Consider the following 27,529-nt stretch of genomic DNA (forward strand, 5'->3'; position numbering starts at 1 on the left):
CCTCTCCATACCAAATATTTATCTGCCCACTCCGCACTACCTCGTTGGCAGCCCAATCATCACTCTTGTTGGACTCTCTATAACCATGACAAATGTAATATTGGTCGAATCCCTCAAGCAACTCCTTGGTCGTGTCAATAATACTTTTAATCATCCATGACGGTTGTTGCTTACCAAGGAAACAATTGATTATATTATTAGAGTCTCCCTCCAGCCATATATTTTTAGCTTCTAGTTGATGTACTAATTTTATGGCTTGGAGGGCGCCCATGGCTTCAACCAAGTGATTAGTTTGGTTCCGCAAGGGGAAGGCAACCGCCCCCATGCAAAAGTCAGCACTATTTCAGATAACTCCACCATAGCTAGCTTGCCCTGGGTTCCCTTTAGCACCCCCATCAAAGTTAGCCTTAATCCAACCATTAGGAGGAGAAGACCAGCATCACATCCTTCTATTGAGTTGGTTACTAATGTTGTTCATAGAGGTTGGGATATTCCAACTCCTTAAAACTTCATACTCTTCCTTACTATTGCAATAATGAGATCCAATAGCCATCACATTCTCAACAAGATTGTGTTTTATCTTAGCCCACACCACTTCAGGGGAGTTAATGGTGTTCCTGTAAATTTAGTTATTCATTTCTTTCCAAACAACCCATAGGATATATGGAAAATAAAAATACCACAGTTTCCTTATAGTTGTATTTTTTGTTCTACAAGACCGGCTCCTGAAACAGTCTTGAATCTCCTTAGGAAACACCCAATTTAAACCCCATAACTGAAAAAGAATAGATCAGATAGGTTGGACAAAAGGGCAGTGAATAAAAATATGGTTCACAGATTCTTCATCATTAAGGCATAAGTAGCATCTGTTGGGGATGTGGAATCCCCTCTTTCTCAAGTTATTTGTGGTTAGGATTTTATTTTGTAGAAGAATCCATAAAAAAATATTTATTTTAGGAGTCAAACCTGTACACCAATCTTTGGTCCAACAGGGGATAGAGTCTTGAGACCGAGCTAGCATAAGGATAGCAGAAGCCATCGAATAATTTCCTAAAGGGGAAACTCCCCACACCAGGTGGTCCTTCCTTCTTGGATTAATGACATCTTGGTTGATTTTCATATTAATATGCTTTCAGTTGGGATCAAAAGTGCTCAGGTCCACCCACTTCTAATCTCTCCAGTAGTCAGCAACTTTGACACCAAACTTGTCCTTGCAGGCCTGGATGATCACCTGAGGAACACAATGATCATTGAGAGGAGCACCTCCAATACAGGCATCATCCTAGAAATCGACCCTTCTACCATTACCAATGGCCTACACTTTTCCCAGACTCAATTCCTTTTGCATGAGTAACATTTTTCCATATGGTAGAGCCAATCAGGATTTGATCTGAGGGAAGGAAATCTTCGATGGTAGTATTTAGACATAAGTATTTAGCCTTCCAAATTTCATTCTATTCACCTATTCCCTGATAGATTCTCCATATTTGTTTGGTCGGGAGTGTCTTTTTCAAGGTTTTAATGTCTCTCAGGCCAATCCCCCCCAACTTCTTCGGTTTGCAAACTTTATCCAGGGCAATGTGGGCAACTCTCTTCTTCTCCTCAACCCGGAACCATAGGAAAGCTTTTTGAATTTTCTCAATTGTATCTGCAAATTTTCTAGGTATTTTGAAGAGACTTAAGGCATAAACCGAAATACTTTGGAGAGAAGATTTCGAGAGATGGATTTTACCTGCTTGGCTAAGAAGGGTCCCTTTCCACCCAGTGAGGTTCCTATTGAATCTATCAACAAGACTATTCCAGAAAAGATCTGTAAGTTTATTACCCAAGGGGAAACCCAAGTAGATAGAAGGAGGTTGGCCAATTTAACATCCTAGGATACGGGCCAATCTGGTTTTTCTAACCTCCGAAGTGTTGAAGAAGAATAAAGAGCTTTTATCCTATTTAATCGATTGACCCGAAGTAGCACTATAAGTATTGAGAAGGTTCTTCATGTTAGTTGCTTCTCTGATCGATGAAGTACCCTTTAAAATGGTATCATCAACAAATTGTTGGTGAGAATAGGCCTTGAATCCAGAAGAGGGATAAACTCCCAACAAAAGACCTTGAGAAACAAGTTTGCTTATATTTCTACCCAGACATTCAACCAAGATAATGAAGAGAATAGGGGAGATGGGTTCCCCCTGCATGATGCCCCTAGAAGATTTAAAGAAAGGGGAGGGCACTCCATTCACAATGACAAAAAAAGAAGGGTTCGAAATGAGTTGGCCAACCAGCTAAATAAAATTTTCACAAAAACCAAAAGGTCTAAGAACCTTGTCCAAAAACCCCCAATCCACTCGATCATAGGCCTTAGAAAAATCCAATTTCATCAAGAAGCCCTATTTCTTCAATTCCACCAGCGAGTGAATATTTTCATGAATAGTGATGATAGAGTCTAGGATTTGTCTTCCAGGCATAAAGCCACTCTGTTGGGGATGGAAGGAAGAATCGTGAGAAATCTGCTAGTAACCACCTTCAAAATAATCTTATAGAAGGAATTACACAAACTGATTGGTCTGAATTGATCCATCGAGTCAGCCCCTAGAAATTTGCAAATCAAAACCAGAAAGGTGGCATTGAGTTCCTTTAAGATAAACCTAGTCCCAAAAAATTCTTGCACTCCCTTAACCAGATCCTTTTGATAATACTCCAAAATGTTTGAAAGAAGAACAATAGGAACCCATCAGGTCCTGGGGCTTTATTGCCATCAAAGGAGAACACCGCTTTCTTAACTTCCCCTTTAGAAGGAATGGCAACCAAGACATTGTTTTGATCTTTATTAATGAGGGAAGGAATGATCTCCAACAGGGTCTTCTAGGAATGATCATCCAACGTGCTATCCATAGAGAGAAGAGAGTTGAAAAAGTTCCTGCCTTCATTCCTAATCTTATCATCCTTGTTTCAGATCCACCAATCCTCAATTTAGAAATCCTATTAGCAGCCTTATGTTTCAGAGTAGTCATATGGAAGAACCTGGTATTTCTGTCCCCAGCTTTAAGCCAAAGAGACCAGCACCATTGTTTCCAATATTCTTCTTCCCTTCTGATGATCTCATGATACTTTACCAGCACTTCATTTTTCTCTTTGATAGAAACCTCGGTATATCCACTAGCTTGGATTTTTTCCTAGATTTCCTTTAGTTCAAGATGGGTTTTGGACTTAGCAGCGAATAAATCCCCCAAAACTTCCTTGTTCTATTTCTTAATATTATCCTTCACATGCCTTAATTTTTTTGCCATTCTATACATAATGGTACCTTTGACATCAATCGAGCACCAATCCTGAATGGCCATCTCAAGGTTAGGATGACCCAGCCACATCCTTTCAAATCTAAAAGGGAAATTTCCTTTTGCGCTTATATTCTCTACCAGAAAAACCATAGGAAAGTAGTCTGAACCAATCCATGAAATAGTCGAAATGGAGCTCTGATAATGGCTGAATTGGTCATTTGAGATAAGGGCCTTGCCTAATCTGACTTGAATAAGTTCCCCCCTGCCCTTCGGTTAGTCCAAGTAAAATTGGCCCCTTGAAGATCAATATCATGCAGACCCCAGTTATTAATAAGTTTAGCAGGTCCATTCTACTGTCTAATTGAGACGGGACGACCCCAAGATTCTCATTGTCACAGAGAGGGGTATTGAAGTCTCCCACCACCAGTCACCATTCCTCGTTAAGAGGATATCTGATATCCTCTAGCTTCTTCCAAAATTTGCATCTACCTAGTCTATTATTAGGAGCATAAATATTAGTTAGGAGCCATGAGGTACCATGCCCTAAATGATGAAACTAACAGGCACCCCTGTGACTTGCCTAAGATTCCAAAAAATGACAATACCCCTAGAAGTACCATCAGAGCTACCTCCTAATACCCCACCATCCTTAAAAAGCTTAATCTTCTCAAATTTCTCTTTTGTCATTTTGGTTTCTTGGATAAGAACAATATCTAGTTTATGTTCTCTAACAAAATTTCTTAGAACATCCTGTTTATGTAGACTATTCAATCCACGAATATTCCATGAAATAACTTTCATTTTATTTTTATGGAACATACCTCAAGGATGGTCATTTGAGTTCCATCTTCTATATTCTTGCTAGTCTCTTGATCTCTAAGCTGGCTTGTTGATCTTCTTCCAAGAGGTGAGGGGATAAATTCTTTGTCGGGCTTGGTCCTATTTCTGGTCTTAATAGGGGTAGCCTGGGGGGTTCGGCCCCTTTTTTCCACCTTTCTTTCATTCCGTAGCTTCATTATTCTAGATATCATCCTATTGGTTGCTATGGGTAGGTGCCTTCTTCTTGAAAGCTTCTTCCTCAGCCCACTTTGCACTTATATTAAGCAATGAAGTCATGGGGGACGACTGAAAAGTAGATTTCACCATCTCAACCGACTGTTATGATTCTGATGATGAAATCCCTCCAAGAATCAAACACCTCTAGGCATCCTCATAGTCAGATCTAAGGAAATCCCTGTTAGTGTTTTTCAAAGTGCAGTTTGAAGTCGCCTCCTCCTTGGTCTGCAAAACCACCTGTATTTCTCCTTCTTCGAGGTTATCACTCCATTGTTCATCCTGATTGAGGTTTTGTCATTCTCTCTCGTCTTTGCCTATTTGATCCGCTTTTCCACCTCCAGAAACATGGTTTTCTACGTTTTTCATAGTGATGTTCCCCTGTTGCTCAAAAGTGTCAGGGATGATGACACTTTAGGCTTCATCTATCATTTTCTTTTCTTCTGCAATAATCAGTTTCTTAACAAGATTTTTGGCTCTCCATTGTGTTGTGTTGTCTTTCTTCAATTTCTCTTTGACAACCTATAGGGGGCATTTTTTAGCAGTATGCCTTGATTTTTTGTAGTGAAAACACGCAAAAGGGATGCTTTCATATTCCAACGATTGGACCCACTTTCCTAATCTGGAGTTAATCTTAATAGATAAAGGCATATTTTTTCCTTGCATGACTCCCACATAAATCCTTTCAAAGGTGAGTCTTCTTCTATCCACTGTGATATGATCCATAGATAGGAGCTCCCCAAAGAAACTACTGATTCCTTTGAAAACATCTTCAACCCAGAACTCTAGTGGGAGACCTGAGAGTTAGACCCAGCCTGGAGCTTTGACAAAAATATATTCATTTAGATCCATCAAAGGTGACCATTTTTGCAGAGCCAGCGCAAATTTTCCAATCAACCAAGGGCCATCACAAAACACACTCGACATAAGGAAACTCCTTGCTAGACCAACTTCTGCATAATGAAACTCCTTAATGGTAGGGCATAATCCCACTTATCAGAGCACAAAATACATCATGAAACATCATGGAACATCATGAACCAATCAAAATCTCTCAACACATACTTCACATGCCTCTGGGAACTCACACAATCCATACTAGGACTTTACAACACTAAAATTGAACTCTTTAGGCCTTCCAGAGCAATTTAGCTCTCTTGGTATGCACAATGGCATTCCTAGTTTGTAGGGTGGCATTTCTAGGACATTGTCTATTGTTTCTGGTTCATTGCCTAGCTTTTTTGGTCCATTGGTCAGCATTTTGGGTACAAAGGTCAGATTTATCAATCTATAGGTTAGCTCTCCTAGTTAGTTTGTCAGCTCTTTGGGTCCGAACAATGGTATTTCATGTATCCATAGCGACATTCCTGGTAGATAGGTTGGCGTTATTGGTTAATATGGTGGTGTTCTGGTTGATTTGGTGGCGTTTATGGTAAAGTATGTAATATCTCAAGTTTGAAGGATCCAGAAGGTAAAGTAATTGTCCAGATTGACTTAGGAGAAAAAAATGACCTCAAGGACATGACTAGGAGGTAGGATGAGCATCAGAAAGGGTATACACATGGTTTATGCATAAAATTCAACTGATAGCAATGAGCTTTCAACTCAGTGGATAAGCAACTCGACCAAAACTGTATTTTGGTAGTCTAGATGCATGGGAGATAACTCTAACTCTGCATAGGCCAAATGGACTTAACAAATGCAACTCCAAATTCCCAAACACACTTGCAACATGATTACGATAGACTAAAATATGCCACAGAGAGTTATAGGGAGCTTCATGAACTCTTACATAGTCACAGAATCACTCAAGACATAGAAAAATAGCCCCTATTACAACCAAGAGTTCACAAGGTGTACAATACCCAAATGAACATTCAATAACAGCATGAAAATTCTACAAACACACAAAAAAAGTAAATACATACATACATTTATCCACCATTCACTTACACAAACAAAACAACTCAAGAATATCACTCAAACATAAGGAGCAATCTGCAATTTCCCCATTTCATTCATTTAATTCCAAAGGATTTAGGCTATAATGTCTTTCTTTTCGCCATCCATTCAACAATCACAAGTAAATTATTTTCATGGGAAGACATAGAGAAGACAGAATTTCAGAAAATCTAAAATGGAAGAGCTCCAACCTGGAAATCGCAAATCCAAGGATGAAAACTGAAGAAGAGCTTCCACAATCCAAGCTTCCAAAATCCAAATGCAAACCAAGATCCAAGCCAAAATATCAAAGATTCAATCAAAAATCCTACCAACTGGTAACTTGGAAGCCATCCAGAAATTTCAAATAAATAGAAAATACACAACAAACTATGCAAAAATCCCAACCAATCAAAATAATCCAAAAATCAATATTTCTTACCTATCTTGTATAGTTCCAAGGTAAGAATTTTTTATTATATTTCTTACCTATTATTCCAAATTCACCTAATCAATTAAGAGGCTAGGTAAAATTAACTTATTTTATTTTTACACCTCCCATGCATAGTAAAAGCAAAATAATAATATTATTACATTTTAAGAGTGTACAAATAAATATAAATAATTAATTAATAAATTCAATAGTAATAAATCAAATATCCATTAATTAATTGATTAGTTATAACTTTAATAACTATTACCCAATATTAATTAATTAATTAAATAAACATTATCCAACCATAGGAGAATTAATCCAATCCATGATAAATCATACACACACAACCATCCGAACAAAGATAGGATGAGATACCGACTCAAGACTGGACAACACTTACACCCGACAAGACTGACAAGGTGAACATACTAGACCACGAGTAGGTGAGGGAAAACCAAGTCATCTCCAACAACTGCCATTGGGATTAGGACACCTTCAGACCTGTGATACCAGGTGGAGTTGATGGCCGATACCTACAATCCTACATCCACTGATAAATACAAAATAACAAACACACACACACACACACACACACACACACACACACACACACACACACACACACACACACACACACACACACACACACACACACACACACACACACACATATATATATACAACATCATTGTAGAAGGCAAGTGAAAGAGATTTGCAACACCTTATCAGGATCAAATTTCTTCATTTTCTTCTTCTTTTCTTCTTTGCAATCCTTAGGGATGTGTCCTAGTTTATCGCAATTTTAAATAGTGAATTTGGACTTATTGTGCTTCTCATTCTTCTTGCCTTTCTCCTTAGGTCTTCCGCGAACAACTAGGGATTCCTTTGAACTGATGGATGCCTTCCTTTGCATCTCTTCACCAAGTAGGTCACCCACCACATCTTCAGACTTTAAAATAATAGAAGTACTTCTGATAGCCATAACAGAAGAATCCCACGAATCGGGCAAAGAAAAAAGCAAGATCTAGCATTTCTCCTCTTTGTCCATCTTAACAACAACATATACCAATTGAGCCACCCACATATGAATGCTTCTAGGTGATCTGCAATTTGTCCACCCTCTTCCATCTTCAAGGAATACAATTTCTTCCTTAAGAATATTTGATTTGATAAAGATTTCGCTTGATACATTTCACCAAGCTTAGTCCATAGCTTCTTTGCAGACTTTTCTTTGTGGACATTGATTAGAACAGAGTCTGCCAGGAACGGTCTGATTAGACCCTTGGCTTTTCGGTCCATAACATCATACTGAGGTTCTTTGGACATTCGCATCAACAACATCCCATAGATCTTGATTTGTTAGCAGATCTTCCATCTTAAGCTTACACGTCTTAAAACTCATTCCATTAAATTTCTCTAGCTCTATTCTCCCTAACGAACTTGCCATCTGAAAATTCTTGCAACAAGATAAAAAGGTGTCTTCTGCACAATCTCCCACTCAAATCTAGATTAGTTCAAAAAAACCCAACAAGCCACAATTGAAATCAAAGGTTATCAAGCTCTGATTACACGTGTAAGGAAGTTAAGTAGCAGAAAAACTTCCTACACTAATCTTGTGAGGAGGATAATGTAAAAACTTTTACAAATCGTCACAACAGTTACAAAAAATAGAAATAGACATAATAACATTCAAAAAATAACACAATGATTTACATGGGGAAAACCCTTTCTGGAGAAAAACCGCTCTCCAAAAGCAGCTCAATATATTATTCAACAATCAAAAAAAAATTACAATATACTTAAAGAGCAAGCTCTTCATAGAAGAATCACTAGTTAGAGACTCAAAGGTAATACAATCGCCATAAGACTCTACTCACAACCTCTATCTCATGCACCTCATATATAGGAGATACAATACAAGAAACCGTCAAACGGTATTACAAAACCATGGGATAAAACCACCCAATAAGGTGTGGCCGACCCTATCTCCCTTCTAGATGCCCTATGACATGTTAAAACACACGTCAACATGTGTCCCTCCCTTTTACAACTCATTTATGTGTTTGATACATTTTATATTTCCTATTTCAGGAGTACAAAATTTTAGAGGCCATAACTTGAGAACCATGTGTCCTATTGGCAAGTCGTTTGAAGTGCCGAAAATCTCATGAAGTGCTATATTGCCTTGTAATCCTCTATGCCACTTTTGCTCACTTTTCAAGGCATTTCAGGGCCTTTAAAATCCTCAAAATCAAATTAAAACCTTTCATTGGACCCCTCCAAAATGAAAATTTTAATATCTTCAAAACTAGATGTGATCTTGTGACGTAACTTTACCGGAACACATATCTAGGCAACCAAAAGCTTCAAGAATAATTTCACACCATTTCATGCTCAAACAAAAACTTAGTATAAATACTAACCTCATGTAAATGCAAGGTTGAGACACCATTTTTCCCAACAAAGTGATAAGATAAAATGTAAAGACCTTCTTATTATTAAAATATCAAAATACATAATTACAATAAATCTTCACAAATTTACAAATAGTTAAGAAAACAACATGTGTCATTTAATCCAATACTCTCAATATACAAAAGTAGCTTAAATTATGTTATATCTTGACGTGCATTGTTTAATGCAATTTGACAAAAATATATGAATTATATGAGCCAAGAAATTTACAAAGCATATGAAATTTACTTTGGTTACAAGAGACCATAAGGTCGATTTACAATTAATAAACAATACAAAGCTGAATATCATCCTGACAAGGACTCCTAGCATATATCTCCCACACTTAACCCATGGGTGAGAACACTGTCGAAACCCTTTACTGCCCAACGACGAAGCTTTTACGCTTCCCCAGAGTTCTTCCTGACATGAAGAAACGCCGACCCTACATGAAGAAGTCTAGCAACTCAAAACTGGGAGGGGATGGAATCTGGTACAACATGAATACATCTAACTACATATCACCTATGACTATGTAGTTCTAGTAATAAACAAATTATTACTTTCACTATGATATTTACCATTGTATATCTTACAATATTTCCACTGATGCAAAAACTAATAAAAGATCACCTTGAATGTATGACAATGTGAGTAAAATAATTTCTCCTTTTAAGTAACTATTTAAATGAAATATCTAAATAATAGATAAAAATGCCCATCCAAGTGATTGACTGTGTGAAGGAAAAACTTGATAATATGACAAAAATCTAAAATGGCTGGAAGGGTTCCTTTTTTCTCATGAAACGATGGAGTATGAAAAACTAATATGCTGCTCCATTCTCCTCTAATAGCTTGGTTTTTAGAGAATTTTGTAGCTGAGTAGAGTCGACATACTTCATGCCCTCTCTAAGCTACCACGGAATTGCAAATATACAAAGAAGTTGCATTATGATAATATCTCTTCGAAGCATTGTGCGAAACAGTTCATGTGCCTTGTCTGTTCTTACACATTTTGCACACACTTCTAGCAGGGTAGTTACAACTACATCATGAAAATTCACCTATTACCTATCCTATGGTGGATGTCCATACCCCATTCCAGGTTCCCCATTTTTTCATAGATATGGACGAGCTAGAAAAGATTTTGGTGCTCTTTCTACACTTATGGATTACAATTTCAATTGATTTTTATAAATTCTTTTCAAAAGTCTTCATTTTGTGCATATCATACAACAATATCATTAAATAGACCAAGGCATCCTGTTAAACTTTTCACAAGCTTTGTCTATGCTTCCACATTTTTCTGTCCATACCCTATTTGCAAGCGCCCATTTTGGCACAGGCTACATGCAAATCAAAATTGCCTAGTGGGGAACTTGTTTGTTGTAGTTGAAAATCTTACGGTTGGGGAAAAACAATTTGAAAATTTACTTTGTGTGGGATTAAAGCAAATGGAAAGACATTTGGTAATGGTGAACATGATGCGTTAAAAATGGCCCACATCTGATAATTGTCTGCAGTGCACATGAAGAAACAAGAACATGGAGAGAAAAATTGGGGGGCCCACACTAAGCGTCAATGCATAGTGTGTGTTGGTTAAGCCACACCTTGGTGAAAACCCAATGTAATATAGCCTATCGGCTAATTATTTTCAAGAAAATCTATCATATATGAAAGTTTAAATAAGCATCTACAGAAGGATATATCTAAATATAATTTATATAGATTAATTATGTTGAGAGGCATCCCTACAATGGTAGCCGGGGTGGAGATTTCCCATCTGTGTACACACTAAAGGTTCTATAGCAGTTACAATCACTTTATATGCATGCTCCAAAGTTGAAACTATTAGAATGAAGACTGTAACACATAGTAGTAGTGGCATACGATAATGGAAGATTAATTTATTTGTTGTGAGTGTAAGTATTGATAATGGAACAGTGGGGGAATTTTTAAAAGGAAAGAATAAATAGAATCTTCTTGACTGCTCCTCCAAACAAATCCCATATACAAGCAGCTCTTCATTCATGGTTTGTGTTCATAGTGGAATACATTTAGGAAGCCTAGCCTGAACCATTTCTTCTCATGGAGATGGTCTCTTGTGCAATATCATTTCAGGTTCCAGCGGCCCGAGCTATGATATCGTATGAACAAAGCCCTTCTTTCGTATGATTGACTTGTGATAGGAAGAGATGATTACTCATGGCTCTTCTACAATGATTTATTTGAAAAGAAATAGAAGATAGGGTGAAACCAAGGTGCTAATGCTTAGAGGGTAGACCAATAGCCATTTTGTGTTGCTTTAGATCTAATGAAAGATTTGGTTTTGCATGCATTTTCCTAGAGGCTAGGAAGATGTAGAAGGCGATGACTCTATTTCGATAAGGCACCACCATGCAACTTTGTCAGGCACAAATGGGAGCAAAGCAGGTAGAGATTAATCCATGCTCAGATCATGTTCTAGGAAAAGCCACCTTGGTAAATTTATTAGAAGAAGAAATAAAGTATAACCAAGGTAGCTTGATAAAATTGTGGAAATTCTCAAATGGTTTTTCGTGTTCTAAAATAGTAGCTGAGAGAAGTTCCTAGATTCAAAGTTAGATTTGATGTATTTTTTATGTTTTTTTTTTGGAAAAAGGGAGCACACAAGAGCGTCATTGTCATTAAACAGATATGATTTTATTGAAATACATGGTCATAAGAATCTAATTGCACAAATATATTTACTAAAAATTTATTTAAACATTTGAAATTTTTTTTATATTAGTATATGTTTTTCGAAGCGCAACCATGATGTTCTACCGACAATTTGATTTGTGTTGTTTCAACATGGTATTTCATGGTTTAATTAAAAACATCGACATGGTGCATTTTCAGAACTATTTTTAGCCACAAATGAACTTACTAGTTTTATTACGTAATATCCTTATGTTTCATTTTCTGATTACATGCAACACATTAATCTGGGACATGCAACATTAGAAGTTAAATAATTGCACTGATACAAAGAAATGGGTATGCTCGAAAAAATCTAACCCTAACCTTAAAATCCTAACCCATACCCTAAATTGTAACTATAACTATAACCATAATTCTTACCCTAAACTGGATTGTAACCCAAACCTTAAACCTAACACTAACTGCTATGTAAACCCTAACCATAACACTAAACTCCAACCCTAAGCTTAATCCTAACCCATACCTAAATTGTAATTGTAACCATAATTCTTACCCTAAACTTGATTGTAACCCAAACCCTAAACCTAACCCTATACCCTAACCCAAACCATAACCCTTACCCTAAACATGATCTAAACCCTAACCTTTAATTCTATCCCTAAACCTTACCCTAGCCCCAACCCTTTCCATAATCCTAACTATAACCCTAAACCCTAAACCTAATCATTACCCCAACCATGATACAAACTGCAACCATAACCATAATCTTGATCATTGTTATGCATAAGAGATATAAAAGAATTCATATAATGTTTATAATTGCATTATCTTTTATATATCAATATTCGAGGACATATAATTAAGGTGATTTTATAGAATCAATTTCAAACACTGATAGAATTTGATGATGAGCAAAGGGTTGATGGACTACTAAAAGATGTATGACTAATTTGTTTTTGTTTTTCCATTCGAGATGTTAGGGCTGGTTCTTAAATATATCATTGCAATGCGCAATTTGACAAGGTATCCAAATATTTTTGGGTTGGAGTACACTGAACTCTCCTTACAAAGCTCAAACTTGCTTCTTGATAGTGCTTTGTCAATGCATTCACCATTTCAATTGCACAATATTCAATATTCTCCTGAATATATAATTTTACCATTATACCTTGAATGTTTTGTGATGATACATACATACAAATTTGACTGTCACACTTCAACGCTGTTGGTTGTCTTGCAGTAATCTTCTCACTTTTATTTATGGAGTCAACTTTTTAAGCATCAAAAAGATTAAAAAGGGCTCAGATCCACACTATCAGCGTTCGTGGAGTCAACTTTAATCCTCCTGTTGTGTCTACCTTCCTCACTGCCCGCTCTTGGCGATTGGGATCAAAGTAGTACAATCGTTCCATATTATTGCCTAAAATTAATTAGAATAGAAATGAGATTGAAACAATTGCAACAATAGCACCCGTGTAAAGTCAAGCCCAGCAAGATCTTCCAGCATACACCACAATGTGCATAGATATCTCCCTTCTCCCCAAAATCTGAACTTTTGTTGAATATCCTCAAGTGGAACTGAATTTATGCTTCTCCTTTATTTATCCCACTAACTCAAACACACCTTCAGAACTTCAGTCTAACGCTATCCCCGCGGGAACTAAAAGATTGGTATTTTTCCAAACACAGACAAACTGGATGGATTCACCCTTTTAAATAGAAGCATTCTGCAAGTAAAGAGAAGGAAAACGAAGACATTTGTGAGGAGTTAGAATTGAATCTTTTGACTTGTTGTCAATCTCGCAGCTTTGAGAAACGCCATTTGCACTTTCTGACTTTTACTCCCACATTCGTTGTTTTGCGTATCACAAGATGAATGGAGATGATATATAAAATCCAGCGTCTTCGCCTTAGTGTTTGCGCCCCTCGGCCTGATTGGAGACCTAAATATGCTCATGCACATAAAAATTACATTGCAATTCAACCCTGCACTCTGCCTGCACCTTGATCCTGCCCCAAAATAGGGGAGAACCAAGGCGTGGAACCGTAGGATCAACTAGGACCAGGGCATGGCGCCCTGGGATCCCCTATTTGGGACCCATTTTGGGGTCCCTCCCTTGTGCTCATCTCAAATCAGAGCAGGAAAATCCCTCCTATGTCGGCCTAAGTCATAAAATCAATCAATTCAACCCACTAGCAAGTATATAAGATGGATTTTCCCTCCCATTTGACATCCTATCAATCCTATCGAATCTATCATCAATCATTATCAAGCATCCGAGCATTCAAGAGATCAAGCATTCAAGAGAAGTTGAGCATTTTCAGTTTTCCTTCAAGCTTTGGAGCAACAATAGAGACAAGATTTCAAGCATTGAAGAGGAGATCAACATTCTACTTCATGAATCCCTAATTCTATGTGGAGGCTTGGTCAATTAATTAAATAAATAAAAATATTTATTTAGTTAATAGAAGAAGAGGCTAATGAATTAATTAAACTAGCATACCTACATTTTAGAAAAATATAAGTAGGATACGTCGAGAGATCAAAATTTAAAAATATTCAATATTCATAAATAATAATAAAGAGTTTGTTAGTAACGAGTTTAAAAGGAAATGGTTGAATGGATAATCAATGTGGTTCAAAGAAATTATAGAATGTAATGGGTAACACAGATGAACAAAATGCATACATCACTAACTGTCCAAAGATAATTATAGTTTTAGTTAACTATTTATGCAGTAATCATAACTCTCAAACAACATCTATAAAATAGTGTCAAACTAGAATTTAGTCATAGTTACAATGTGGAAATAACTTAAAAATTTATCAAATACAATTTTTAATCTTTTTTGAATTAGTTAACCATTTATACACTGGCTAGCAATAACTCTCTTTTCAATATCATCAAGAAGAGATTGAACTTTAATTGTCACATTGGACTTCATGACATGTAATGTAGGTATTTCATAGTATGATGTAACAACTTGCATGATGACATGACCTACTGCACTGTGAATCTGATTGAATAATTGAATTTAAAAGTAGCAAGCAACCATTCTTCAAGTGGCTTTGTATGATAATTAATTTGTGATTTTCCCTTTAGAAATATCATGAACTTACTACTAACCTGATTAGATAGGTTGTGCTTTATGATGGTCACAGTAGGCCTAATAGTGACCTTCCAGATACATCTTGAAGTTCATAGTATAGAAAAACTGACCAATCAAAATAATTCATAATTTCAATTTGTAGATTATTGAATTTAACATCTAAGTTCATTTTCACCTTGGATCCATAGAGAAATTTAAAGTATAGAGCATAATTATCAAATTTACATTTACTGGTTCTTGGTCCATTCTTTTAAATTATTTTGGCTATCTTTTCTCTCGACCAATAGCAAACACTAAATTCTTCTATATGATAGATGACATTGATTGGAAGTTTCCATTGGTACTTTGACAACCAAGTGGACTCCCATATATTTGCATTGTGTGACATCCTGGTGACCTGGATGAAAATTATTATTAGCATTTATATTAATAATAATTAAGAAAATATAATTTTTTATAGACTAATTAGGATATCATATATGCTTCTAAAGTTTAAGAAATTATATGTTATCAAAGTAAACAAAAATAAAATATTTCTAAGTCATATGTGTAAGAATATTTTTCTTTAAATTTCATTTGCTTAGATAAATTTATAGAAATTTGCTTGATATAAATTGAATGTATTAAGTTAAAGAGGAGATAGAACAAAATATCATATATGTAGAGTTTCACTTAATTATAATAAAAAAAAAGTGATGCAAGGATGTTAGTAATTATTATAATGGTAGAAAATAACACATATATTAATAATGAACATATGTTTACATACTAGTGTAACAGTCGACAATTTTGAAAATGTCTTCTCCTGCTCTCGGCTACAACTCATCCATTGTTCTTGCTCCCTCTGCCTGCAACACGACCTCTACCACTAGACTTTTTGTGGCGCTTGGCATGTTTCCTACCGTCCCTGGCATTGTTGATCCTGGTTGCACAGTGTGGGTGTTCTACCTAGCACAATTCTTTATGTTGTCTCCCCTCTCCCTACTGTTGGGTTTGGGTGCCTTGCTCCATGGGTGAATGGTGTTGATGTCGTTCCCCTAGGATATTTTTCTGCACTCACGCCCTCTAGTGATTTCTCTTAGCCAAGTGTTGCTTCCGCCCTCCCTTCTACTAGGGATGTCGTGGTCTCTGGATTCTCTATTGAGGGTGTTGTTGTGTGTACCATAGCTGCTCTATCTAGTACTGTTGGTGTTGCCAATGTTGTGGATTCTAAGGTTCCCAAACCTTTTGCTAGTGGGCGTAGTTTTTCTCATGTGGCTAGATCTACTGCTCATCCTGCCAATGCCAAGGGGATCCGCCCTTTTCCTTGTGCCAAGACCTCACCTGTGGTGGTCTGTGGTCTTGAAGTTGCTAAGATATTGATTACTATCAGTGCACAACATTGTTATGCAGATTTATGGGTTTCTGGCCATCTCTCCTAGATCTTCATCGTTGGTTGAGTGTTTCCTAGAAATCTTTGGTTGCATGTAGCATTGAGTTTTTCCCTTGTGCTAAAGGCTTTTTCATTGCTTCTTTTGCTTCTTCCCACGATCTTGATTTGGTGTTGGGAAATCTGTGGGCTTGGAGAGATCACTCTCTCTGCCAAACCCTGGACAACCTCTTTTAACCCCCTCACTGAACCACTTAATTTACATTCGGTTTGGGTTCACCTACTTAATCTTCCTCTTCATTTTTGGGAGCACTCTTGTTATGAGGTCATTGGTAACTTTATTGGCCAATTCTTGAAGGTTGATGATGCCACATCCTCCATGGGCCACTCTACCTTTGCTCACATTTTAATCAACATTGACATTGACATTGAGTAAGGTAATGATCACCATCCCTACCCTAACTGAAACCATTGATGAATCCATTTAACAAGTATCCGTACCATTAAATACTAAAAAGTATTCCATATGATACACTGCAGAACTAACAAACTAGAAACAAGCACAGGAAAGAAAACACTAAGGCAACTACCTTCTGAGTCAAACTTGTCCATGAATGATCTGAATTCATCAATGCCACATTCAAATCCTTATAATTATTTTGCATGCAAGCCATAAATTTCATTAAATTCATCAACTCAACATTTCTCGGTAGTCCAAGTAGATATAATATGAGATAAAGATGGGATTAAAAAAAACTATTACAAGGGAATTGAATACAACTTCAATTTTGTCATGTTTATAGCAAATGACATACAGTTAACTATAAGATTCAAGAAGTCAATTGCAAACAAAAGTTTAAACATGATTATTTGGATCTCAAGTTTTGTCATGATGACAAGTTTTGTCATGTAGATATGCTAAAGCATGTGCCAAAACATAACACCATTCATTAAAAATGTAAGTATTCAATATGATAACTTGTACTCAATTTAAAATATTGTCTTGTCAAGCACATGAAGTTGCTTATATGTGGAATCAAGCTCTGAAGTCCTATAGTCTGAAAACATGAGCATGTAAGCCAATGGGCAAACTGTGCATCTGAAATGATTTCCTTTACTCAATTAATGTTGAAATTTAAGAGAAGAAAACATGAGAGAATGTAGGTAAAGTTGGCCCACTTATGATTATAAAAGATATAAGCATAAATTTTTGAAAATAGAGAAGATGAACCCTCATGTACGTGATTTTGTACTAATAGCAATTGTGAGTAAAAGATACCATTGTTTGGTATTGTGTATTATATGCTTGTCTATAATTTTTCCATGAGAAAGGAAAACTACGCATAACTTTTCTAACTAATAAATTTTTTCAATGAGCTAAATGCTTCAATTTAATAAGAAAGAATGCATAGTAGATTGCATGTACGCCAGTCAGTGTAAGCTTTATCATGCTTAATTTATATTGGTTGAGCTGTATATAATGTTAGGTGTCCTATTTCTTTTGAATTTGTACATGTATCAAGGAAGTATATTCATCCCAAAAACACTCTTTGAATTTTGGACTAGGGCTTACATTGTGAAGATGAAACAAAAGCTACCCATTAACGACAAGAAATGCAGAGCGTCATGTTCCTGCCGAGATTTGAGAGTGTGGTAGGTAAAGGAGAAAATGTAAGAATGTGGGAGGTAGAGGAGATAAGGGAAAGTTGTAGAAGAATTAGAAGACAAATTGGATAACTATGAACAAGTTGAGGAGGAAGCTAAAGGTGGATGTAGATGTATATTGCCACGAGTAGAGATTTTAGTACATAGGTAAAGTCAATCTTGCCAAGACAGTAAGGGAAAACGTAAATTATCTTTTAAATTGTGAAACACTAAATTTTGAAAGAATGAAATTAAAATTTACTTTATAAGAAGTAAAATATAATGTAGGATAGGATTAACAAAGGAGTACACTGAAGCATTTTACAAGTTGAATATCAGATCCTGACATGTTGATGAAGTTGAACAAGTTGCTAGATATTTGAATGGATTGCGGATGTCTATACAAGATGAACTCTGTTTGATCAAATTGGAGAGTGTTGAAGAAGCCTACCACTATGCCTTGAAAGCAGAAGAGAAGTTAAACAAGAGACATGAGTAGAGGCAGAGAGGTAGACGTGGAAGGTTTACCGGAGGTAGAATTCAAGGCGGAAAAGGTACCTGTTTAGATCAGAGCAAGGATATAGAAGTAAGCAAGGAAGGTAATTCATACTGGAAAGATGATAGAAATTTCTACCGGAGGAGAGAGCTGGATGGCTATCGGAATGAGAATTGTGGAAAAGATGACAAAAGACAAGATAAGAGAGTGTTTAGAGGAACTTGCTTTAAGTGTGGAGGAGAAGGACATCGTGCATTTGAATGTAAGAAGATAGAGCATATCGAAAGAACAACAATGGTGGAAGAAAGCCCCACCAGATCAGCTAACAAACCGGAAGATGGAGAACTATTAATGATGAGGAGAGTTTTGTGTCATACTAGAGAAGATGAAGAAACCTTGCCGAGGAGGAATTTGTGCAAGACCAGATGTAAGGTATCCAGTAAGTGTTGTAAGGTTGTTATTGATAACGGTAGTTCAGATAATATTGTTTCAAAAGAGATGGTGAATAAGTTGAATTTGGAAAGATTGAAACACTGTAAGCCTTATCAGATAGCATGGATTCCGAATGAACATAAGTTGTTGGTAAGTGCGCAATACTTGGTGAAATTGAAAATTGGGAATTATCCTGATGATGTCTTGTGTGATATTATGCCTATGGATATTTGTCACCTTTTCTTGGGTAGACCTTGGCAGTTTTATAGATAGACAATACATGATGGGAGGAAGAACATATACACTATTGCGACAAATGGGATGAAGATAACCTTGTTACCTTTGGAGGAGCCTTTCAAGAGTGAATTTTGTACGAATGCTAGGATCTGCTTGGTGGATGGAAGGAAATTCCTAGATGGAATGAGACATGAGAATGTGTGTTTTGCCTCAGTTCTTAAGAAGACCGAGAGATCGGAACCGAAAGAAGAACAAACAAAGGAGATAAAATATTTGCTGACAAGGTATGAAGAGATCGTTTCAGATAATGTGCCTGATGGATTACCACCAGTTATAAGTATCAGTCATTGCATGGACCTAATTCCCGGAGCTAGTTTGCCTAACAAAGTTGCACACCTGTTGACACTGGCAGAGAATAAGGAGTTAAACCGGCAAGTGCAGGATCTATTCAAGAAAGGTCTGATCAGAGAAAGTTTGAGTCCTTGTGCAGTACCAACAGTATTAGCACGTAAGAAGATGGAGAGTGGAAAATGTGTACTGATTCCAGAGCAATAAATAAGATCACAGTGAAATATTGGTTTCCTTTGCCTAGGATGGATGACATAATGGATTGTTTGAGTGGAGCAAGATATTTTACAAAGATATATTTGAAGAGTGGATGTCATCAGATCAGGATTAGAGAAGGAGATGAGTGGAAGACAACATTCAATAAAAATGAAGGACTGTATGAATGGTTGGTGATGCCTTTTGGGTTAACTAATGCACCTAATACTTTCTTGAGGTTGATGAATGAGGTATTGAATAAATTCTTGGGTAAGTTCGTCATTGTTTACTTGGATGACATTCTGATTTTCAGTAAGACAAGAGGAACATTCGTTGCATTTGAGACAAGTTTTGTAGCGGTTGAGAGAATAAAAGTTGCTAATAAATCTTAAGAAACATACTTTTATGAAGACAGAGTTAGTCTATTTGGGATTTGTTAGTCTATCTACTGATGGATTGTAGATGGACCTTGATAAATTGAAAGCAATTGTTGAGTGGCCTACACCGGAAAGCATTGGAAAGGTAAGATTATTTCATGGATTGGCTAGTTTCTACTAGAAGTTCATTAGAAATTTCAGTTCAGTTTGTAACCCTATGACTGAGACCATGAGAGGAGATAAGAAGGAATTCAGATGGACCACCAGAGCAAATAAAATTTTTGAGTTATTGAAGCAAAAAGTGATTGAGTAGCCTGTGTTGGTTTTACCGGATTTCAATAAGGTATTTCAAGTTGATTGTGATCTAAGTGGAGCAACAATAGGAGAAATCATAAGTCAAGAAGGGAGAGCAGTAGCCTATTTCAGTGAGAATTTGAATGATGCTAGGAGGAGATATTTAGTGTATGATCAGGAATCCTATGCCATAATTCAAGCCTTGAAGAAGTGGAGACATTACTTGTTGCCTAAGGAGTTTGTATTGTATATAGATCATCAAGCTTTGCAGTATTTGAAAAATCAGAGTAAGTTGAATCGGAGACATATGAGATGGGTAGAATTTTTGCAGAGTTACACCTTTGTGTTGAAGCATAGGAGTAGGAATTTTTGCAGAGTTACACCTTTGTTGTTGATGCATTGAGTAGGAGAAGGAATCTTCTGACTGAGATGAGAGTGGCAGTGTTAGGATTTGAAGAATTGAAGACCTTGTATGATGATGACCCAGATTTTGGAGAACCTTGGAAAGCATGTAGAGAAGTGGTTATGGCAGATAGGAGTAAGTGGTTGGACTATTTCATGCAGGATGGGATGTTATTCAGAGGAGTTTAGTTGTGCATACCTAAGAGTTCTATGAGGGAGAACTTGATTAAGGAGAAACATAGTGGAGGATTAGTCAGACACTTTCGTGTTGACTAAACAATAGCCTTGGTGAGTGAGCAATACTTTTGGCCCTAGATTCATAAGGATGTTAAGAAATGTGCAAATTTGTAGAGTTTATCAAGTTGCAAGGGTAGTACTCAAAATGCGGGATTGTATAAACCAATGAAGCAATAGTCTGCAAAAAATCGCGATTATACCTGATTAATCTTGAATCTTAGAGCTAGCCAATTTATTCCCTGTAAAAATCCTAATTCATGAAAAAATCGTTGACCAAGTGTTGACCCAATTTTCAAAGATTTTTTGCATTTGAATCAAGTTAAAATAATGTTAAAAACCCCAAAAATGGCAAAAAAGTGAAAAAAAAATCACCGTAAAAACTTTCAAAACCCTAGAAAAACGCATGAAATTACTGAATTGCTTAGAAATAGGGTTGGTCTAAGACAAAATCAAAGTCAATGTGGAATCAACGTTGAAAAAGTTTTTTATTTTGTCCATTTTCGGGGGGTTCATCATTCCCCACACTTATTCAAACCCACGAGCTCAACAACCCAACAAAGGTAGAAAGCCCATGAACTCAATGGCCCAGTAGGGGTTTGAACCTTAGTGGCTACCTCACCAATGGAGTTTTTCTACCACAACACTATACGTTCAAAGACATATTTCATATATGTAGATATAGATATATGATTTTTAATTTTTAATTGATATAGTTAATTTTTACTGAAACAAAAGACATACAATTCATTATTTGAGAAAAATATCTAAAGTGCTCCACGACATAAATATGAATGACAACAAACAAGCTTACATAGTTATAATAAAAGAGCCTCCAACGCACGATCATTAAAATTTGTCTCTACCTAAAATAGTAGTTGCAAGCTACGTATTGCCAAAACCAGTGGCTTGCTAATCTTTTAGTTCAGCTAAACAAATGCCTTTTGTTGAATTCTACCACATATAAAAGACCTACCAATTGCCATCAAGGAATATAAAGCATTGCAACTATGGAATATGATTTCATAAGCTTTCTCAAATATTGAAATACCCCTAGAAAACTCCTTGCCTCAATCACAATGAAAGTCTTGGATCACTTCAAAATGGCTTCCACTTTTACTAAACTCCTAACGATTGTTGGATCTCTGTCTGATAAATATTGATCTCAGCTACTTCATAGACTTAGCTAATCTTTGATTTCAGACTTAGACAACTATTTGGTGTATTTGGTGACTGCCTTTTAAAAAAGTTAAATGAATATTTGCCTATGTAATCAACAATATGAATATAAACAACAAAAATTTATTTTCTACAATTCATGGGTTAAACTTCTTGTCTCAATCACAATGAAAGTCTTGGATCACTTCAAAATGGCTTACACTTTTACTAAATTCCTAGCAATAGTTGGATCTCTGCCTGATAAATTTTGATCTCAGCTACTTCATAGACTTAGCTAATACCCCTAGAAAACTCCTTGCCTCAATCACAATGAAAGTCTTGGATCACTTCAAAATGGCTTTTTCCACTTTTACTAAATTCCTAACAATAGTTGGGTCCCAGTTTGATAAATTTTGATCTTAGCTACTTCATAGACTTAATCAATCTTTGATCTCGGACTTAGACAACTATTTGGTGTATTTGGTGACTGCCCTTTTAAAAAGTTACATGAATATTTGCATATGTAATCAGCAACATGAATATAAAGTATAAATAATAAATTCTATTTTCTACAATTCATGGGTTAAACTCTATTTTATTCGCTCTTTATATCTTTATGCTATGGAAATGCCCTGAAATTATTTTAAAAAATAATTTTTTTCTCTTTTTCTACAATTTTTAATGTTTTTTTTTAAATCCGAATTTTTCCCAATTTTTTCAAACAAAATTATATTTTTGGTTTGCCAATTTTTTCCCTACACGATTTTTGCTACTATGGTATAAAATTTTGAGAATATTGGTTAGACCTTTGGAGGATATAAGCATGGATTTCATACTAGGATTTCCTAAGACACATAGAGGGAATGATTAGATGCAGTGCATGTAGCAGACCTATTTTTCAAGGAAATGGTGAGATTGCATGGATTGCCTAAGAGCATAATTTTAGACAGAGACACTAAGTTTGTTTTTTACTTTTGGAGAACACTTTGGAAGAAGATGAAGACATATTTGCAATTTTGTTCTACTTTTCATCCACAGATTGATGGACAGACAGAGGTAGTGAACCAGAGCTTGGGAAATTTACTGAGATGTCTAGTTGGAGATAAAATTGGAAGTTAGGATTTGATTTTAGCACAAGAAGAGTTTGCCTACAATAATTCAGTAAATAGGAGTACCTGAAAAACACCTTTTGAGATAGTTCTAATTAATTAAGAAAAATGAGTTTTCAAGACCCGAAACCTTTAACAAAGGAGATTAAGATAAGACAATAAAAAGTCCAGAGCTTAAAAACCGCTTACAAAATGACTGGCAAAAAATCCAGCAAACCAAAAAGATAGCTAAAGATAAAAACAACAAAGAAACAAAGAAAGCACTAGACAACTATAGTCTTTAGCAAGTCCTTTGCCTTTTTCACCAACTAGTCATAGGTGGTGTAATGCCCTACCAGGAATGCTAAAGGAAACAACACAACTAGGCAACTAAAGGGTGAAATAATTTTTTTTTTTTTAAAGACTAAGTGCATTAGCTATAACCATTGCACGTTTAATAACACAACGGAAGTCTAACATATGATTTCCTAAGGGTTACCAATGAAGATTAATTCGTAGATTATATTAACACCACAATAAATCCAATTGTCCATTTAATTAGATAAATTAAATGCTTAAGTTTAAAACTACACATACATCTAAATTCCATAATGAAGAAATGAAAGTATTCCAATGTATCCAAATTCCATAAAACAATTTAACATAAGATCAAAGCAACTAAAATAACATACATTCCACTAACATACTATTACAATATCCACAAATACATGGCTTCAAATAATGCCACAGATTACAAAGTTACAATATCAAGGTTACATAAAAGTCTGATACAATGACCACAAGGTCTCAGCTGAACAATGATCTCAAACAAGAGCTGGTACATGAACCACGAACCAAGAAACACCAATGAAACCTTTCCTCACCTGAAGATACAATCTAGAACATCCGATGGGAAGTGGCACTACCACCTGACCATGTGATCCCGAAATGGAACCACCCCACCGTGCTAGGAGATAGTAGAAAACCCTCAAGCAAGCAAAGTAAGACAAGTACGAAAAGACTACAAGACTCCGCAAACATCCATGTAGCTCAACTCACAAAACAAAAGTGACTCCAAGGAGAGAGTGTCATCGCATGTTTCCATTGGATATTCCTGGTATGCCTCCGAAGCAAGACATAGACTTTCATGTCGATTTAGTTCCTGGTGCAGATCCTATTTCAAGAGCTCCATATCAGATGACTACTCAAGAGTTGAGTGAATTGAAGTTGCAAATAGAAGAATTATTGGCCAAGGGATTCATTAATCCTAGTGTTTCCCCTTGGGGTGCGCCTGTTATCTTTGTTAAGAAGAAAGATGGATCTCTTTGGTTATGCATTGATTACCGACATCTGAATAAGGTAACCATCTAGAATAGATATCCATTGCCTCGTATAGATGACCTTTTTGATTGACTTGAAGTCTGGATACCATCAGTTGTGCATTCAGGATGCATACATTCATAAGACAATATTTTGTACTCGTTATGGTCACTATGAGTTCATAGTGGTGCCATTTGGGTTGTCAAACGCGCCTTCAGTTTTCATGAGCTTAATGAATGGGGTTTTTCACACGTACCTTGATGATTTCATCATTGTATTCTTGGATGACATTCTGATTTATTCTAGATCTATGGAGGAGCATGAGGGTCACTTACGTAAGCTTTTGCAGTGCTTGAGGGAGAATCAACTTTATGCCAATTTGGCAAAGTCTGAATTCTTCCAGACTGAGGTAAACTATCTTGGTCATGTGGCTTCAGGAGAAGGTATATCCATGGATCCTGCAAAGATCCAAACCATTTTTGATTGGCCAGTGCCAACCAACATTTCAGAAGTTAGGAGTTTTATGGGTTTGGCCGGATATTACCGTCGATTTGTTGAAGGCTTTTCCTGGATAGGACACCCGATTACTTCTCTTCAGAGAAAAGGGAAGAAGGTTTTTTGGTCAGAACAGTGTGAAGCAACTTTTAGAACCTTGAAGGAACTCCTTGTCAGTGCTCCAATTTTGGTAGTTCCCGATCCATCTAGAGATTTTATGGTATGCACAGATGCCTCTTTGGAAGGTATAGGTGCAGTACTTATGCAGGATGGATGTGTGGTTGCTTATGAGTCTCACAAACTCAAGAATCATGAGTTGAACTATCTAGTTCATGATTTAGAGTTAACAGCTGTAGTTCATGCTTTGGTTAGATGGCGGCATTTCCTGTTAGGGCGTCAGTTTGAGCTGCATAGTGATCACCGATTTTGCAGTATATATTCACACAACCAAATTTGAATGCTCGACAGCGGAGATGGATGGAATTATTTTGCGAATATGATTTTGAGGTTCGTTATATTCAGAGGAAAGAGATCGTAGTGGCAGATGCTTTGAGTCATAGGTGGCATGAAGTTTCAGCAATGTCCCTTGGAGTAGACTTGAGAGAGAGGATTCTTGGAGTTCTTCCTCAGGATACTTGGTATCAGGATGTTAGAGCAATGATAGATTCCGGAAGGCCTTTAGAGGGTAGATTCTCTAGATATAACCTTGAGGCAGATGGACTTCTTCGTCACCATGGACATATCTATGTACCTCCTTTGGAAGGTCTTCGTGTTTTGATCATGACCGAGGCCCATCGTGCACCTTATTCGGCACATCTAGGTGTCAAGAAGATGCATGCAGATCTTAGATAGATTTATCATTGGGTGGGTATGAAACGTGACATTGCTAATTTTGTGTCGAAGTGTTTAGAATGTTAGCGAGTGAAGGCAGAGCATCAGCACCTAGTAGGGCTTTTATAGCCTAATCTAGTACTAAATTGGAAATGGGGTATCATTTCCATGGATTTCATTGTTGGTTTGCCTGTCTCTTCATGTCGTCATGATGCCATCATGGTCATAGTTGATAGATTGACTAAGGTTGCTCATTTTGTTCCTATTCGAGCTTCCTACACAGTAGCGGTGGTGGCACGAGTCTTCTTGGAAGATGTAGTGCGATTACATGGGATTCCAAGGCAGATCATATCTGATAGAGATCCTGTCTTTAGCTTAGCATTGTGGACCTCACTTCAACATGCTTTGGGGACTCAGTTGAATTTTAGTTCAGCTTATCATCCAGAGACAGATGGTCAGACAGAGAGAGTGAATCAGGTTTTGGAGGACATGCTTCGCATGTATGTTATGGACCAGCAGTCACGCTGGGAGGATTATATCTATCTAGTGGAGTTTGCCTATAATAATGGATATCATAGCTCCATAGGTATGTCCCCCTTTCAGGCATTGTATGGTCATCCTTGCCACACTTCTTTAAGTTGGGATCGGTTAGAGGACAGGGTGCTTATAGGACTGGATATTCTTTGAGAGATGGAGTAGTAGGTAGATAGGATTCGTGAGCATTTAGTAGCGGCTCAGGATAGACAGAAAAAGTATGCAGATGCTCATAGAATAGATCATCAGTTTTCTATTGGCGACCGTGTGTTCTTGAGAGTGCATCCGCGGAAGAGTCCGATCCGTTATGGAAAGGGTTCTAAGTTGGCGCCTCAGTTTGTTGGACCTTTTGAGATCCTTGAGAGGATAGGACCTATTTCTTACTGTCTAGCCTTGCCACCAAGTCTATCCCGCATCCACGATGTCTTTCATGTTTCAGCTCTTCGACCTTATCATCCAGATGTGACACATGTTCTTGATTGGAACTCTTTGCAGGTTGAGGATGGGCAACTTTCCATGGAGCCCGTGCGCATTATTCAGCATCGGGATTTGATCCTCAGGGGTCGTACCATCGACCAGGTAAGGGTCCTATGGGACCCAAATGATGAGACCTCAGCGACTTGGGAGGATGCAGCGAAGATGAGAGAGCTGTATTCTTATTTATTTTAGGCTTCTAGGAGTAAGCCTAGTTTTGGGGGGGAGAATGTAGTACCCCTAGTTGTTTGAACTCATTAGACTCATATTTTATTATTGTTTGTTTTCAGTGGATACATTACCATGATATGTTATTCAGATTTGTATGACATTATGCTTTATCTGGAGATGAGATGTATAATTTATTTGTAGTATTTCAGTATTTGTGATTTATGGCATTTTATGGATTATTGCTATGTACTGACATTTTACTTTATCTACGCAATGTGTAATTATATGTTGTGTGTTTGCGAGTGTATTGGATGCAAGGGGATGATTTTCCTTCACTCATTTTGGTGAGACAGGGAATGTCATGATTCTTCTTCATCGGTGTGTATGCCGTGTTTTCTATATTGTATATATATGCATGTGTGGTTCGGTGATGCAGGATATTACAGGTACAAGTACCGGGTAGGTACAGGGTATCGTCTCC

The sequence above is a fragment of the Cryptomeria japonica genome, chromosome 3 (assembly GCF_030272615.1).
Source record: "Cryptomeria japonica chromosome 3, Sugi_1.0, whole genome shotgun sequence".
NCBI lineage: Eukaryota > Viridiplantae > Streptophyta > Pinopsida > Cupressales > Cupressaceae > Cryptomeria > Cryptomeria japonica.